The sequence below is a fragment of the Orycteropus afer genome, unplaced genomic scaffold, assembly GCF_000298275.1.
Source record: "Orycteropus afer afer isolate SDZICR_OR568_19922 unplaced genomic scaffold, OryAfe1.0 scaffold00186, whole genome shotgun sequence".
NCBI lineage: Eukaryota > Metazoa > Chordata > Mammalia > Tubulidentata > Orycteropodidae > Orycteropus > Orycteropus afer.
The window spans coordinates 6,632,472-6,649,118 of NW_006921773.1; positions in this window are offsets into that span (position 1 = coordinate 6,632,472).

Here is a 16,647-nt window from a genome sequence, read left to right on the forward strand (position 1 = left end):
TATCAGAATCAATCTGCATTTTATGCGTAAGGAGTCTCTTCTTACAGTATTTTCTCATAGAAGGTGCTTTATTTTGTTGGTTGTTTGTTTTCGTAATGATAAAGTTTTCTTTTTTTTTTCTTTAACTTGGTTTTCAGTTTTATATTTCCAAGATGTGAAACAGAACTGATTTCAATGTTTTTCCTTTGGATTATAATGTTAAAGCATCTCTCTCTTTCTTTAATTCCCTCTCACTCTTTCTTGCTGTCTTGATAGAGTGTGAACTGATGAATTGCTTTTTGTTTGCAGTAATGCCAGATGAACAGCTGGTCATGTGGGTGGGAAAATTCCTTTTTTTTTTTTTTTTTTGGATGAGAATATTTTTTTAACAGTTTATTTCGTTTGCCCTGATCTTCTTCCAAGTTTAAAATAATATCACACATACACACATTTGCCTTTATGAGCCAAAAATGTAGCTTGTGCTGTGTAATGTTATGTGTTAATTTTGATATGAATTCAAAGAAAAAGAACTTATAAGCCATGCAGCAAAAACAGATATTTTCTACTGTGCCTTGCTGGCCCATAGAAAATAATCAGTAATTGGCATATGACAGTCAAATGAACTGATTCTTCCTCCATCAAAATTTCCTACCTGGATCATGTCCTCTCTGAGCTTCCTTTCTGATTTGTAAAAAGAGTTGATGCCTAAAGAATCTTTTTAAAGGAGTATCTTTGAGGTATTTTCAGTGATGTCTTCAGTTTAACAAGTATGTATTTAGTGTACTTCCACAGGATCCTCAGAATTACATTAGGTTATGGAGAAGCTAAGTTGTGCATAGTTTTCTGTCTTTAAAAGATATTCTTTTACACATGTGGGTTAAAGATGCAAACACAGGAATTGTTTAACAAGAAGAAATTAATTTTATTTTCACCTTTGTGTTAAAGCCTTATCGAGACTTTCTAATTCTAGCTTAACTCTCCATCATCTCTTTTACCCATCATGGACATCATGTCTCCAGTGACTCACCTACACTTTAATTTCATGGTCACTCTTTTTGTAGTATCTGTTACTCAGAAGTTCCTCAGTCCTAGAAAAATACAATACCTGACCTTCTCCTGAAATCTGGTATGCATTGGTATAATTGTAGAAAATTAGAGACACAGTTGAGATACTGTTTTGAAGCGTAATGGGACCGATTGTATCATTTTTTTTCACCTTTCAAAGTCTTGACTATCTTTCTCTGTTCACATTCTCCTTTCCTTCAACCCCTTACAGTGTGTCTTCATTGTCATTGTACCAGCCTTTCAACCTCAAAGACATGTTGGGTCTAAATTCCCTCCAACCTATCATCTTGCTCTTGGTTTCTCTTCCTGCCCTATTCACCACTGACTCTTTCTCTGGCAGTGTGGCTGAAGCAGCTTACTCATGTCCCTTTGTCCCCTAAACTTGTGCTTCATCTTTACAATAAATTTCCAACAACTGTAAGTCTTTCTTTTACCTTCCTACTTTCTACACCCACATCATAAACATTTCTGAAGAAATAAACTGTGGCACATGGTCTTCAAACACAACTGACCCCAGAACTGCCCTTCCTTATTTTATTTAATCCTCGTGACATTCTTTATTGGTCTATGTCCAGTCACTTCCTGTGATATTTTTCTCCAAAATTTCCCTATTAATCGGCTCCACCAACCTCATCTGACACTTTCTTGCTTAGAGTAGCAGTATAGCACAGACGTTAAATGCAGGGACTCTTCATTTGGACTGGGCTCAAGCTCTAGCTCTGCTGGTTACATTTTGCTCCTTAGTGAGTCTTTTGTCTTCATTTCTTCATCTGTAAAATGACACTTATGCTATAGGGAAATTGAACAGATTAAATGAGTTAGTATTGGTACAAGCACTTAGAATAGTGTCTGACAGATAGTAGGGGCTATGTAAGTGATGGCTATTATTGCCTTTGTTACCACTAATAATAAATATTAAGGCTATCTTGCTTCTTATCACTCTATTTCCATCTTCTGTCCTGTGATTTTGTCCACACTCCAATCCAATCTTACTGCATTTTGCTTGGTCTCATAAATAGTGTATAAAGTTTTATCCTCTTCATGATGCTTTTTTCCTACTGTTTCTAGCTTAGCTCCATGCTTATTTCTTCCTTTCTGTCACATCTTTCATCTCTTTAACACTAAATTCATTCCATGAGACTATAAACTTACTTAAGTTTCTCTCATGCAAAAACAATAAAAATGTCATTATCATCGTTGTCATCAGAAATAACAAAACAAGAAAAAGAAAACTTCCCCTTGTATCATACATGTTCCCAGGTTCCTTCTTTTTCTCTTCTCTTATATATATTTTTTGAAAGTGATCCCCCCCTTAGTGTACTGCCTTCTGACTCTCAATATAATTTGATGCTACTGAACATGAAAGGAGCTCTGGTAGCATAGTGCCTAAGGCACTTGACTGCTAACCAAAAGGCTGGCGGTTCAAACCCACCAACCACTCCTCAGAAGGAAGGTTGGGCAATCCTACTTCCATAGTGATACTGCCTCGGATACTGGGTCACTATGAATCGGGGCCGACTCGACGGCACATAACAACAACAACAACACTGAACATGAAATAAAAGTGTTGGCTGTTTGTCACATTAAAAAATTTGCTTTCTGTCATCATCCACTTTGACCTTCTTCTGAATTTCATGCCACTAACCGCTTTCAGTTGTCATGACATAACTTCTTGGCAACCACTGTCCCACTATCACCTGGTTCTGACGCTCTGCCACTCTTCTTTCCTAGGTCTTCAGCCTGTTTCCTAAATACATGTTCTTCCCCCAGCCCCATGCTTCTCTTGATCCTTTAATCCTGGTTAATTTATTCCTATGACTCCATGTACTACTTACCAGATGTGCCACTTACTCACAAATATCTATTTCTAGCCCAGAACTCTTTCAAGTGCTTTCAGACCTCTTTTGAACTATCTACTGCATGTGAACATCCTTAGGCATTTCTAACTCAGTACATCTGAAATTAGGAGCTCTGGTGGCTTAGTGCCGAGTCATTTGACACCAGCCACTCCTCAGAGAAAAGACTGGGCAATCTACTTCTGTAGTGTTACCACCTCATAAACCAAAGGAGGGGTCGCTATGAGCTGTAATCAATAGCAGTGAATTTTTTTTTTTTTTTTTACATCTGCAATTAAATTTGATATTTTCCCAATTGGAACACTGCTACTGTATTTCTATCTCAGTAGATTCCTTTACCATTAACCTAAAGGGCTCAAACCCAAAACCAGGTGATCCTGTTACTCATTCCTCTCTGTTACACTCAATTTATAAGGCTCTATTGATACCACTGTGAGCATTGGTGGCGTAGTGCCTAAGGCATTTGAGTACTAACCAGAAGGCTGGTGGTTCAAACCCACCAGCCACTCCTTGGAAGGAAGATTGGGCAATCTACTTCCATAGTGATACTGCCTTGGAAACCCAGGGTGGGATCACTATGAGTTGGATTTGACACCACAACGGTGGTTGCGTTGTTGAATTTTTTTTTTTTTTTAATTGCTATCTCTGTCCTTAAATTTTTCTCTCTCGTATTTCTTTTCCTCTTGGTCTTAACTCTTGTTGTTTCAGTTTAGGACTTCATTTTCTTTTACATGACCTATTAAGAGACTCTCTGAAAGGCTTTTACTTTCCAATGTCACTTGTTGTCCAGTCTGTTTTATGCACAATTGACAGTTCCCCTTCAAGAACATTAAGTTGATTATGTATTCTTTTGCTTAATATATTTAGCTGGCTCTCCATCACCTGGATTATATCATGCAACTTTTGTAGTCTGTCATATTCTTTACCACCCAGCCCTAATCTTATTTGCCAGCCTCAGCACTTAACAGGAACATTCCAATGAAAAGTGCCACCGATCTTTTCCCCTCATGATGTTCTCTCTTCAATGCCTCCTTGCCTTACCTTTGCATATACTGTTCTTGCCAACTGGAATATTCCTTTTCCCATCCTTCAATACCTAACCCAGTTGCTCTCTGTTCAATAATGCCTTTCACAAATATTCAAGACATTCATCTAGTCCCCTTTGCTTTCACAATATTTTAGATAATAGTTATCACATTGTCCTGGGACACTTTAAATTCTCAGAGAGATCTGTGTCATTTTTAGAGCATTGTTATATTCCCAACACCAACAAAAGTGCCTAGAATTTAGTCAGTGCTTAGCAAATGTTTGATTGAAATTTAGAACTAAGTATTTCAAAAAGACTGAGGAGGCAGATTGTCTAAGTATAGTGCAGAATACAGGTAAGACAAATGGTAGTACAAGAAGAGAATCAGAGGAGAATGAAAACTTTCAGTAGGCCAAATGATATAATATGGAGGGAATGAATTAATAAGAAAGGAAGAAACAGATCCGTGGATAAAAGAGAACATTGGAAAGTAGCACTAGGAAAGGAAGATAACAGCAATGTTATGCCCATCAGAGTGCATAAAAAATGACAGGAAAGAGATGGTAGTAGGAAAAATCTGACCCTGTGAGATAATAGAAGTTGTCAGAAAATACCAGCAGAAACAATGCTTATTGCTGCTGCGTTGTCCATGTCTTCTACAAAAGTCACACACTTCAGTATTTCTCTATAAAAAGTTTGTTCGAAGAAGACTGTGACCAAGTTGCATTCTCTATAACCCACTTTATTGTTGTTGGTGTTAGCTGCCATCAAGTTGTTTATTATTCATGGTGACTCAATGTGTGCAGAGTAGAACTGCTCCCTTGGGTTTTCAAGGCTATGACCTTTCAGAAGCATATTTCTAGGCCTGTCTTCCTGGGTTCAAATCACTAACCTTTTGGTAATAGTTGAGAATTTAACCATCTGTGCCACCCAGGGACTCCTATAAACTGTCTCTTCTTGTTGTTGTTACTGCCATTTAGTTGGTTCCAACTCATAGTGACCCTATGTAAAGTGAAGGAAATACTGCCTGGCCGTGTGCATCATTCTCATAATCTTTGCTATGATTGAGCCCATTGTTGCAACCACTGTCTCACTCCATTTCGTTGAGGGTCTTCCCCTTTTTACACTGACCCTCTTCTTTACCAAGTATGATATTCTTCTCTAGGGACTCATTCTTTCTGACGACATGAGCAAAGTGTGTAAGACAAAGTCTGGCCATTCTCTCTTCTAAGGAACATTCCAGCTGTACTTCCTCAAGGACAGATTTGTTTGTTCTTTGGCAGTCCATAGTATTTTTAGTATTCTTCACCATCACTGCAATTCACAGGCATCAACTTTTCTTTGCTCTTCCTTATTCATTGTCCAGCTTTCACATGCATATGACACGATTGAAAATGCCATAGCTTGGATCAGGCATACCCAGGTTTTCAAAGTGACATCTTTGCTCTTTAACACTATAAAGCTTTCTTTTGCAGCAGCTTTGCCCAGTGCGATACAATGTCTCATTTCTTTACTGCTGCTTTCATGAGCATTGATTGTGGATCCAAGTAAAATGAAATTGTTGACAACTTCAGTCTTTTCTCAATTTATCATTCATGTTGTTTATTGGTCCAATTCTCAGGATTTTCATTTTCTTTATGTTGAGGCATATTCCATATTGAAAACTGTAGTCTTTGATCTTCATCAGTAAATGCATCAAGTTATCTTCACTTTCAGCAAGAAAGATTCTGTCATCTGCATACTGCAGGTTCTTAATGAATCTGTCTCCAATCCTGATGGCACATTTTTCTTCACATATTCTAGCTTCTTGGGTGAGTTTCTCAGGATAAAGATTTAATAAGTATGGTGAAAGAATACAACCCTGATGCACAACTTTCCTGATTTTAAACCATGTAGTAGTCCCTTGTTCTGTTTGAGTTACTGCCTCTTGCTCTATAATAGGTTCCTCACGAGCATAATTAAGTGTTATGGAGTTCTTGTTCTTCACAATGTTATCTATTATTTGTTATAATCCACACAGTTGAATGCTTTGCTTATAATAACCTACTTAGCTGCATTGAAAATATCCTCGCAGTACGGACCATCTCCTATGCAAAATCTCCTAGTGCTCTACTACTCCTTAGAGCTTTTCTTGCAGAAAACAAACAAAAAACAAAACAAAACAGAAAACAGCAATCAAAGTGATGTTCCAGTGAATTATTTATTATTATTCCTATTGCTTAAGGATTCTAGGCAGTGTAAAATAAGGATGATGTGAGTGCTTGCTAGGTGTGGTGGGACATTAATTACCACCTTGAACAGAGCTGCAGAGAACTTTCTGCTAACGGTTATGCTAACGGATCTTTTCAGGTGTGGGTCAGCATAGGAAACAATATTAAATATTAATAAAGTAAACCAAATGGTATGCATACACATCTTCTTTGGTGCATGAAGAACTAAAACATCCTACATTTTGCTTTATCCTTGGAAACATTGAGATGCCCTTTAAGTGGTTCAGAGAAAAAGGATTTTCAACATGGAAACTGAGTTCACACAAAGATCTGAAAACAGGAACTGGAGGCTCAGATCTGCTTTGTATCTATTTCTTCAGTTATATGGTGCTCTGAAACAATATAAAAAGTCTTATGATCATGAACCAAACAAACTTGTAAATATTAAGGCTTATGAATATATATTTAGTCTGGTGCTATATGTGCACTGTAATACTGAACATAAAAAATATGCTAATGGATAATATTTTAATAAGTAATTCATAGTGCTAAGTTTCATTTTATGGTAGATTACCAGAAGATTCTCCGTAACCTATTTATTTTATGATACTTAATATAATTTTATCTGCAATAAAGTTGTTTTGGACACCATTGCTAGACAGAATTCTATGTTTGAACCAAATATATTTCTCCAGTATTCTCAGATAAAGATAGTAGAAATATATTAGTTGTCAGAAATAGTGAGAATAGAAACTGTACCTGATTCATAGGGCACAGAAAGCCAATCTACAAAAATCTGAAAATTTTAAGATATTTTAAAGAAAATATCTTGAAAATAATGAATTTTTCTGATCTTAAAAGAAATTTTTCTTCCTTATTTTTAATTAGATATTTTTCAAACACCCCTCTCTTTAGAACTAAACTGACTAGAAAATAACAATGTGCTAATTGAATTTCTAACCATGTCTGTGGGAAACAAAGATTTTGGAAATATTTTGGTCTGTGCAAGAGAAGATTTGAGAGGGTATTGAAGAGAAGTTGGGGAAGGTAGTCTAAGATTCTCCACATATGTGATGAGCCCTTGTGTGGAAGACACATTAGGCTAATTTTCTGTGGCTTTCAGAGTGTGAATAAAGGGATAATGAGTGGAGAGGGCTAGAGGCATATTTCAGTTATCCATATATCCTCATATATATAGATAGAACAATTATAGAAAGATCTATGGAACTATGAGCTCCTCACCAGTTTGGTTACTAAGAGTGGGTACTTGACTGATCATGCAGATTAGATTAATGCAAAAAAGTGAAGGTATAGAATTATAAATGTACAAATTATGTTCAGCCTAACTAGTGAGTAAATAAATGAAATATAAATAACATCAAAGTATCATTTTCATTTGTTGATTGAAAAATATTAATGTATTTGCATGCATACACATCTCTAATATTAAAGAGGGTGAAGGAAAGAATAACTCACATTGTTGATGGAAATTAATCAAATTATATGGGAGAAAATTTAGCAAAGATACTATGATGTACTTTTCCAAGGAGGTTGACAGTTGTGTTGCAGAGCAGACCCAGAGATGAGGACTTCGTGTTCACATGATTTATTAATGATAGCCTTGGTTCCAAGTTGACTGGCTTAATATCTAGGACTGCTGTAATAGAAATTCCACGTGTGGGTGGTTTTGAAAAACAAACGTATTTTCTCATCATCCAGGAGGCAAGAAGTCTGAATTCAGGGCGTTTGCACTAAGGGAAGTCCCTCTCTCTCTCTGTCATCTTTAAGGGAAAATGCTGTCTCATGATATTCCTTAGTTCCTTGGCAACCTTCAGGTGGCATCTGTCTTCCCTCATTTGTGCTTCTTTGTCTCTGTGTTTATGCTGGTACTGAAGATTCAAAGATGATTAGGGTTTAGGTCACACTTTTCACTGATATGGCCTCATTACTAGCAAAGAAAATCTATTTCGAAACAGGACTAAATCCACAGTTAAAGGGATTTCTTATTCCAATACATATATTGAAGGGACACAATTCAATCCATAACAGAGATTGATAAGAGAATGGGAGAAGCAAGATAAGGAAAGAGAGAAAACCAAGCTAAGATGTGACCACAGGCAAAGTCCTATGTTATGGTGACTGAGAGAACTCTGAAATGGGAGTATCCCTTAGGGTTGTCATTATCTGAGGCTGTGGAGCTGGGTTTTCATACTGTGCATCTGTTAGTCATTGGTTAAGTGGTGCTATGTGTAGGCATAGAAGCTACAGTAGCCTGAGAGAAATCCACCAACAAAGAATTACATTTTGCCAGCTGTTAGATGCAAAATCCCCTCAAAACCACAAAATTGGGATCCTTTTATCATGCCTAGTCTGTACACTGAGTTAATAATCCCAGGAAGCTGGACTATACAAAGAAGATTGCAACATCAGGATTGGAAGAATTAACAACCTGAGATATGCAGATGATACAACCTTTCTTGCTGAAAGCAGCAAGTGGATTTGAAGCACTTTATAGATGAAGATCAAAGACTACATCCTTCAGTATGGATAATACCTCAATGTAAAGAAGAGAAGAGGTGGAGACAGGATGGCATCCTGCTAACACACTCTGCCCAATCCATCTATAACAGAGAAGTGGAAAAACTAGGAGAAACAGTTATAAATGATGATCCAGGAACTGTGAACATCAAAGAAGAAGATAAAAATTTAGATTGAGTACTGATTGGAAAAGGAGATGGAATGAGGTTAGTGACAGAGGAGAGAAAAGAAACCAGGACAAGCTGAAGCATCATCATTTTAAGCAAAGAGGCATTAGACATGGATAAGGAGAAAACAGCCTCATTGAGTCCATATGGTAATAAAGATACAGTGTAGACAGATGGGGAGGAATTCAAGGGAGAACACCATGAATGGCTCTTGCACCATTAGATCAGTGACACATGGTGGACAATACCTGCCCAACTCACTCATAGTTCCTCTACTTAACAAACAGACACTCACACCTAAATTCCCATTAATTATTCCACTAACCTGGAGAGAGCTGGGGAGTGCCCTAATGCTAACAATCAAAGAAGCAATACCTGCCCCACACATCCAGTTGTATCAAAACAAAGAGAAACAAAAAACCAGGGTGAAACAAACCAACATGTAATCAACAGACAACAACTTCAAAATACCTTGAGAACAGACAATTTCACTTCAAACAAAGAAACAGGATATGATAGCAGAAGCAAGGGACCAAAATAAAGAACTAGGTAATCTCCCTGAAGAAAAAAGGTAATAGAACTACTTGATAAGAAATTCAAAACATTATATTCATAAAATCTTCCAGAGCTCAAAGAAACAATAAACAGAAGCATGGTAAAAATAGGCAGTACTCTAGAAGAGTTCAGGAAAATTATATAAGAGCAAAATGGCAAAATAAATGGACAGAAATCATAAAAAAAAAAAAAAAACCCAGCAATTAGTAATCCAGAAGATGAACATTAAAATTATGGAGATAGATAACACATTACACATTAGAAGGAAAAAAGAGAAGAATTGAACTGGCTCAAGAATAGAGTTTTCAGCTAGAAGACAAATCCCTTAACACCAGTTTATATGATAGAAAATTAGAAAAAAGGAAGGAAGAGAAATGAGGAAAGCCTAAGAGTTGTATGAAATAGCACAGCAAAACAAGTAACATATGTCTGACTGGAATTCCAAAACAAGAGGAGGAAAAAAAAAAAAAAAAAAGAAAGAAGACTTGATAGCTGAAAACTTCCCCAGTATTATGAAAGACAAAAAGGTATTCATCCAAGAAATTCAATGAAGCTCATATGGGATAAACCATAGCTCTGATTTCTTAGCAAAAACAATGAGGGCAAGAAGGCAATGCGATGACATATTCAAAACTTTGAAGGAAAAGAATTTCCAATTAAAAATTATATATCCAGTAAACTTGTCCCACAATTATGATCGTGAAATTAGGACATTCTCAAAGAAACAGAATTTAAGGGACTTTGTAAAAACCAGACCAACCATATAAAAAAACAAAAAAGACCAAAACCCATTGCCGTTGAGTTGGGTCCGACTTATAGTGACCTCTCCTTGGGTTCCTGCGGCAGTATTGCTATGGAAGTAGATTGCCCAACCTTCCTTCTGAGCAGTGGCTGGTGGATTTGAACTGTCAGCCTTCTGGTTAGCAGTCAAATGCCTTAGGCACTATGCCACTAGAGCTCCCCCAGACCAACCCAATAAGAAATGCTTAAAAGAGTCTTTCCAACAGAAAGAAAACCAACAATGGAAGACTACAATTTACATGAAAACACTATCCAGAAACCAACCCAAAAAAGAATTCTCAGAACTAAAATAAGTTTACAAAGTGGAAAGTAGAGAACCAGAGGACTCAATTTGTAAATGACACCAACTACAAAGCAAATAGAGGGAATAAGTGTTACAATTAAAAAACTTCCAAATGGAGAGGAAGCTAGGATGATACCAATATAGAATAGACTGTTCTAAACTTAGGGAGATAAAAATTTACTACAGGGTAACCACAAAGAGAATTAATAAGCCTTCTAACCAAAATAAGAAAGAAGAAAATTGTAATAATTTAGTAAACACAAAATCAACAATAGTGAAGAAAAGGGAAAGAAAACTCAATAACAAAAGGAACTCAACATAGAAAAATATTCAGGACAAAGAAACCACAAATCCACACCACAACAAAAATTCTGGGAATGACAGTAGTAACGTCATAGCTATTAAAATTATACTGAATGTGACTGGATTGGATTCACCAGTCAAGGAAAAGAGAGGGGCAGATTGGATAAGAAACCAAGACCCATCAATCTGCTGCCTACAAAATACTCACTTGAGACTCAAAGATAAAAATAAATTAAAGATCAAAGGATGGAAAAAATAAGCTAATGGGAACCAAAAAAGAAGAAGAAGAAGGAGAAGGAGAAGGAGAAGGAGAAAGAAGGAGAAGGAGAAAGAAGGAGAAGAAGAAAGAAGGAGAAGGAGAAGAAGAAGAAGAGAAAAGAAAAGAAAAGAAAAGAAGAAGAAGAAGGAGAAGAAGAAGAAAAAGAAGAAGAGATGGCAATAAATTTCTAATAATATAGACCTAAAAGCAAAATCTAGCAAAAGGAACAAGGAAGGACATTATTTAATGATAAAAGGGTCAATCCACCAAGAGGATATAACCATATTAAGAATCTATGCACCCAAGGAAAAAGCTCCAAAATACATAAAACAAATATCAACACAGCTGAAAGGAAAAATAGACAATTCTACAACAGTAGTAGGAGATTCAACAAACCACTTTTGATGAAGGACAGAGCAATTAGAAATAAACTCAATGAAGATACAGACGATCTCAACAACAAAATCAACCAACTTGAATTGCTTGATATATACAGAACACTCCATCCAACAAGAACTCATTATGCATTCTGTTCTAGTCTACATGGATAATTCTCCAGAATTGACCATATATTAGGCCACAAAACAAGCCTCAGTAAACTTAAAAATATCAAAATCCTAAAGCATCTTGTCAGACCACAATGCTACAAAATTAGAAATCAGTAATAGGAAAATCAGGGGAAAAATCAAATGCATGGTAAGTGAATAACACCCTGCTCATAAAGTACTGGGCAACAAGAGAAATGAAATGTGTAATTTAAAAATTCCTTGAAACAAACAAGAATGAAGCACTGCATACCAAAACCTTTGGGACCCAGCAAAAGAAGTATTCAGAGGTCAATTAATAGCAATAAATCAATACATCAAAAAAGAAGACAGAACAGAAATCAATACCTTAACCCAACACCTCCAACAATTAGAAAAAGTGCAACAAAAGAAAGTACAGTCACTGAAGAAAAGAAGTAATAAACCTTAGAGCAGAAGTAAACAAAATAGAAAACCAATAGAAAAAATCAACAATACTAGAAACTGGTTCTTCTAAAAGAATAACAAAATTGGCAAACAATTGGCAAATTTAACTAAAGAAAAGAAAGAGAAGATTCAGATAACATAAATAAGAAATGAAATGGGTGACATCATGACAGAACCAACTGAAATAAAAAGGATAATAACAGAATACTAAGAGCTGTACTTGAACAAGTATGAAAACATAGAAGAAAATTGCAAATTTCTAGAAACACATGACCTACCTAACACAGACTGAGGTAAAAAAATTTGAACAGATCCATAATAGAAGAAATTGAACAGGTCATAAAATAAGTAACAACATACAAAAGCCCTGACCAGTTGGCTTCACTAGAGAATTCTTCCAAACATTCAGAGAAGAACTGACATGAATTCTGCTCAGACTATTCCAGAACATAGAAAAGAATAGAATACTCCTGAATTTATGAAGTAAGCATAATCTTGATAACAAAACCAGCAAAAAACACCATATAAAAGGAAATTTAGAGAGCAGTATCCTTCACAAATATAGATGCAAACATTTTCAACATAATTCTGGTCAATAGACTCCAACCACATATTAAAAAAATAATAATACACAAAGACCAAGTGGGATTCATAGCAGGTTTGCAAGGATGATTCAGTATTAGAAAAACAATAAACATAATCCAACACATAAATAAAACAAAGGAAAAGAACCACATGACCATATCAATTGATGGAGGTTAAAAAAAAAAAAAAGCGTTTGATTATCATTCCTGATAAAAACTCTCAGCAAATAGGAACAGAAGGGAAGCTCCTCTATATAATAAAGGGCATATATGCAGAACTAACAGCCATCATTATTCTCAATGGAGGGAGACTGAAAGCATTCCCTGTGTGCAGGAACCACAAAAGGATGTCTTCTATCACTACTTTTATTGAACAATGTATTGGAAGTCCTAACCAGGGCATTAAGGTAAGAGAAGAATTAAAAGGCATCCAGATTTGCCAGGAAGAAGTAAAACTATCTCTATTTGCAGACGATATGATCCTATACATATAAAAACCAAGAGACCCAGCAAAAAGACTACTGGAACTAGTTGGAAGATTTAGCAAAGTGGAAGGATACAAGATCCACATAAAAAAATCAGTTGGTTTCCTTTGTATTAACAAAGAGATCTATGAAAAGGAGAATAGGAAAACCATCCCATTTACAGTAGCTATCAAGAAGATAAAATACTTAGGAATAAATCTTACCAGGGACAGAAAAGACCTGTACAAAGAAAACTGCAGCATACTATTACAAGAAACTATAGACATAAATGGAAGAATATACCTGTGCTCATGGATAGGAAGACTGCTCTGTAAGAATACAAAAACTATCCAATGCAATCTACAGATTCAATGCAATCTCAATCCATGTTCCTTTCAATATTGTTTAAGGACATGAAAAAACCAATCACTAATTTTATATGGAAAAGAAAGAGACCTTGCATAACCAAAGCACTACAGAAAAGGAAGGACAAAGTAGGATCTCTCACATTTCCCATCTCAAAACCTAATAGATCTGTCCAAAGGAGCACAGTATTAGTTTAACTATAAACATACAGACCAGTGGAACACAATTGAGGACCCCAAAACAGATCCATCCACATATGTATAGCTGATATTTGACAAAGGGTCAAACCCATTAAACAGGGAAGAGATAATCTCTTTAACAAATGCTGCTGTCAAAACTAGATATCCATTTGCAGAAAAATGAAATAGGATCTGTACCTCACACCATACACAAAAACTAACTCAAGATGGATCAAGGATATAAATGGTAAACATAAAACTACAAAATTCATCAAACAGAAAATAGGAGCAAACTTGGGGCTCTAATTTATGACATAAATGGACCAAGAAACATAACCAATAATGCACAAACAGCAAAAAATAAACAAGGTGACTTGTGCTTTCTCAAAGTTAAATATTTATGTGTATCAAAAGAGTTCTACAAAATAGTAAAAAGAGAATCTACAGGTTGGGAAACAATTATTTGGCAATCACATATCTGACAAAGGACTTACCTTAAAATTTCTAGTAAACTTCAATACCTCAACATGAAAAACAAAAAACATATAACCCAATTCAAAAATGGGTGGAGAATATGAACTGACACTTCACCAAAGAAGATATCCATGTAGCCAACAAACACATGAAGAAATGCTTGTGATCATTAGCCATTCCAAACCAAACCAGAGTCACTGCCGTCAAGTTGGATGCAATTCATAGCGACCCCTCCTTGGGTTTCCGAGGCAGAATCTCTATGGAAGTAGATTGCCCAAACTTCCTTCCAAGGAGTGGCTGCTGGGTTTGAACCCCCAGCTTTTTGGTTAGCAGTCAGATGCCTTAGGCACTATGCCACCAGAGCTCCCCATTAACCATTAGAGATCAAATCAAAACAATGTGATATCACACCTGAGCAATAATAGCAAAGTTCAACAAGACAGGAAATAACAAATGTTGGCAAGGGTGTGGAGAGATTGGAACTCTCATACACTTTTGGTGGGACTGTAAAATGCTACAACCACTATGGAAAATGGTATGACACTTCATGAAAAAGTTGGAAATAGAAATACTATTTGATCCAGCAATCCCACCAGTAGGTAGGTATATATCCTATAGAAGTGAGAGCCAGGACATGAATAGTTATATGCACACCTATATTTGCAGAACTATTCACATTAGAAAGACATGGAAGCAACCTAAGTGCCCCTCAGCAGATGAATGGATAACCAAACTATGATACATACACACACAATGGAATACTATTCAACATGAAAGAATAATGAGGAATCCATGAAATACTTCATAGTGTTGAACTTGGAGGACATCGTGGTGAGTGAAGGAAGTCAGTTACAGAATGTCAAATACTCTGAGTCCACTAGTATAAAAAATCAAGGAAAGATTTAAATATGGAAGGACACTTTCTTTGTTAGTTATGAGGGATGAGAGAAGAGAAGAGGGAATAATGCAAGCTTTGTAAGAGACAGATAATGATTTGGTTGAAGGGAAAGTCAATATACCAAAAGCAGATGACCAGCACAGTATCACTAAGGAAAAAGAAGACCCAGGTGCATAAGAGGTGCAAAAAAGAGGGAGACAGGGTAAAGTTAACTGTATAGGGAGGATGTGGGAAGAGAGTTGTTGCATTGTAGAGATTTCAGTTAATGTCATGAGACAAAATGTGAATAAATTATTGAATGGAAAATGTAAACTTTCACCTAAATTACACACACAAAAAATCAATAAATAGATAAATAAAATGGGGGATATGAAAGAAACAGCAGAAAGGAGAATTTTATGTTATTTTATTAACTTTTTTATTTTGGGAAATTCTATATTATTTGTAAGTAATTTATTACCAAAAATTAAGCATACTTGATCTATAAAAATAAAACAAAAGAAAAAGAAAACAAAAATCCTCAGAAATGGACCAGCAACACATTGTGTAAAATGAAGAAAAAATTGTAACTGTCAAAGATTTCATTTACTTGGTTCTATAAGCATTGTCCATGTAAGCAGCAGTCAAGAAATCAAAAGATCTATTTCATTCAGCAAATTTGCTGCAAAAGACCATTTAGGTGCCACCCAGAAGAATAAGGTACATCTGACCGAAGCCATGGTGTTTGTAATGATATCATACACATGCAGAATCTGGAGAATGAATAAGAAAGATGGAAAAGAATAAATGTCTTTTAATTATAGTATTGGCAAAGAATATTGAATATACCATGGACTTAAGTTAATGGCCTGCCATGTGGATTGGTAACATCAGGACTGTGCCTTTTGACTTGTCAACCTTGGGGCTTCTCAGCCTCAGCAGCCAACAGCTGTCTGAGTGAAGAAATGCTTCTAGCTCCAGTGGACCGGGAGTAGAGGCATGAATTTTCTCTTCCCCAGTCACTCTCTATAAGGTTACTGTTTTTGCTTCTCTAGACAACCTGGCCTAAGACATATACAGAGAGTTTTCTCTGACAGCAGTGTAATTAGAAGTAATATATAATCCAAATAAACCAAAAACCCACTGCCATTGAGTCAGTTCTTTCTCATCATGACCTTGTAGGACAGAATAGAAGTGTCCCATAGGGTTTCCAAGGCTGTAAATTTTTACTGAAGCAAACTGCCACATATCTCTCCCCTGGTGCAGCTGGTGGATTTGAACCACTGACCTTCTAGTTAGCCACTGAACACTTAACCAGTGCACTACCAGGGCTCCTGTAAATAACTCAAAAAAACTTTTTCAGAAAGGAAACTCCAGGCTGGGTGATTTCATTGATGGAATCTATCAAACATTTAAGAAAAAAGTAATGCCAGTTCTACACATTTTTTTTTAATTGAAGAGAAGGAAATAGTTCTCATCATATTCCATGTGACCAGTATTACCCTGATACCAAAAGTAGATAAAGGTATGAAAAAGTAAAACAGATTGAAAAGGAAAAGAGACTAACAATAAATTTGTTGTTGTTGTTGTTGTTAAATGCTGTCAAGTCGTTTCCGACTCATAGCGACCCCATGCACAGCAGAACGAAACACTGCCCGATCCCACACCAGCCCCACAATCCCTGCTATA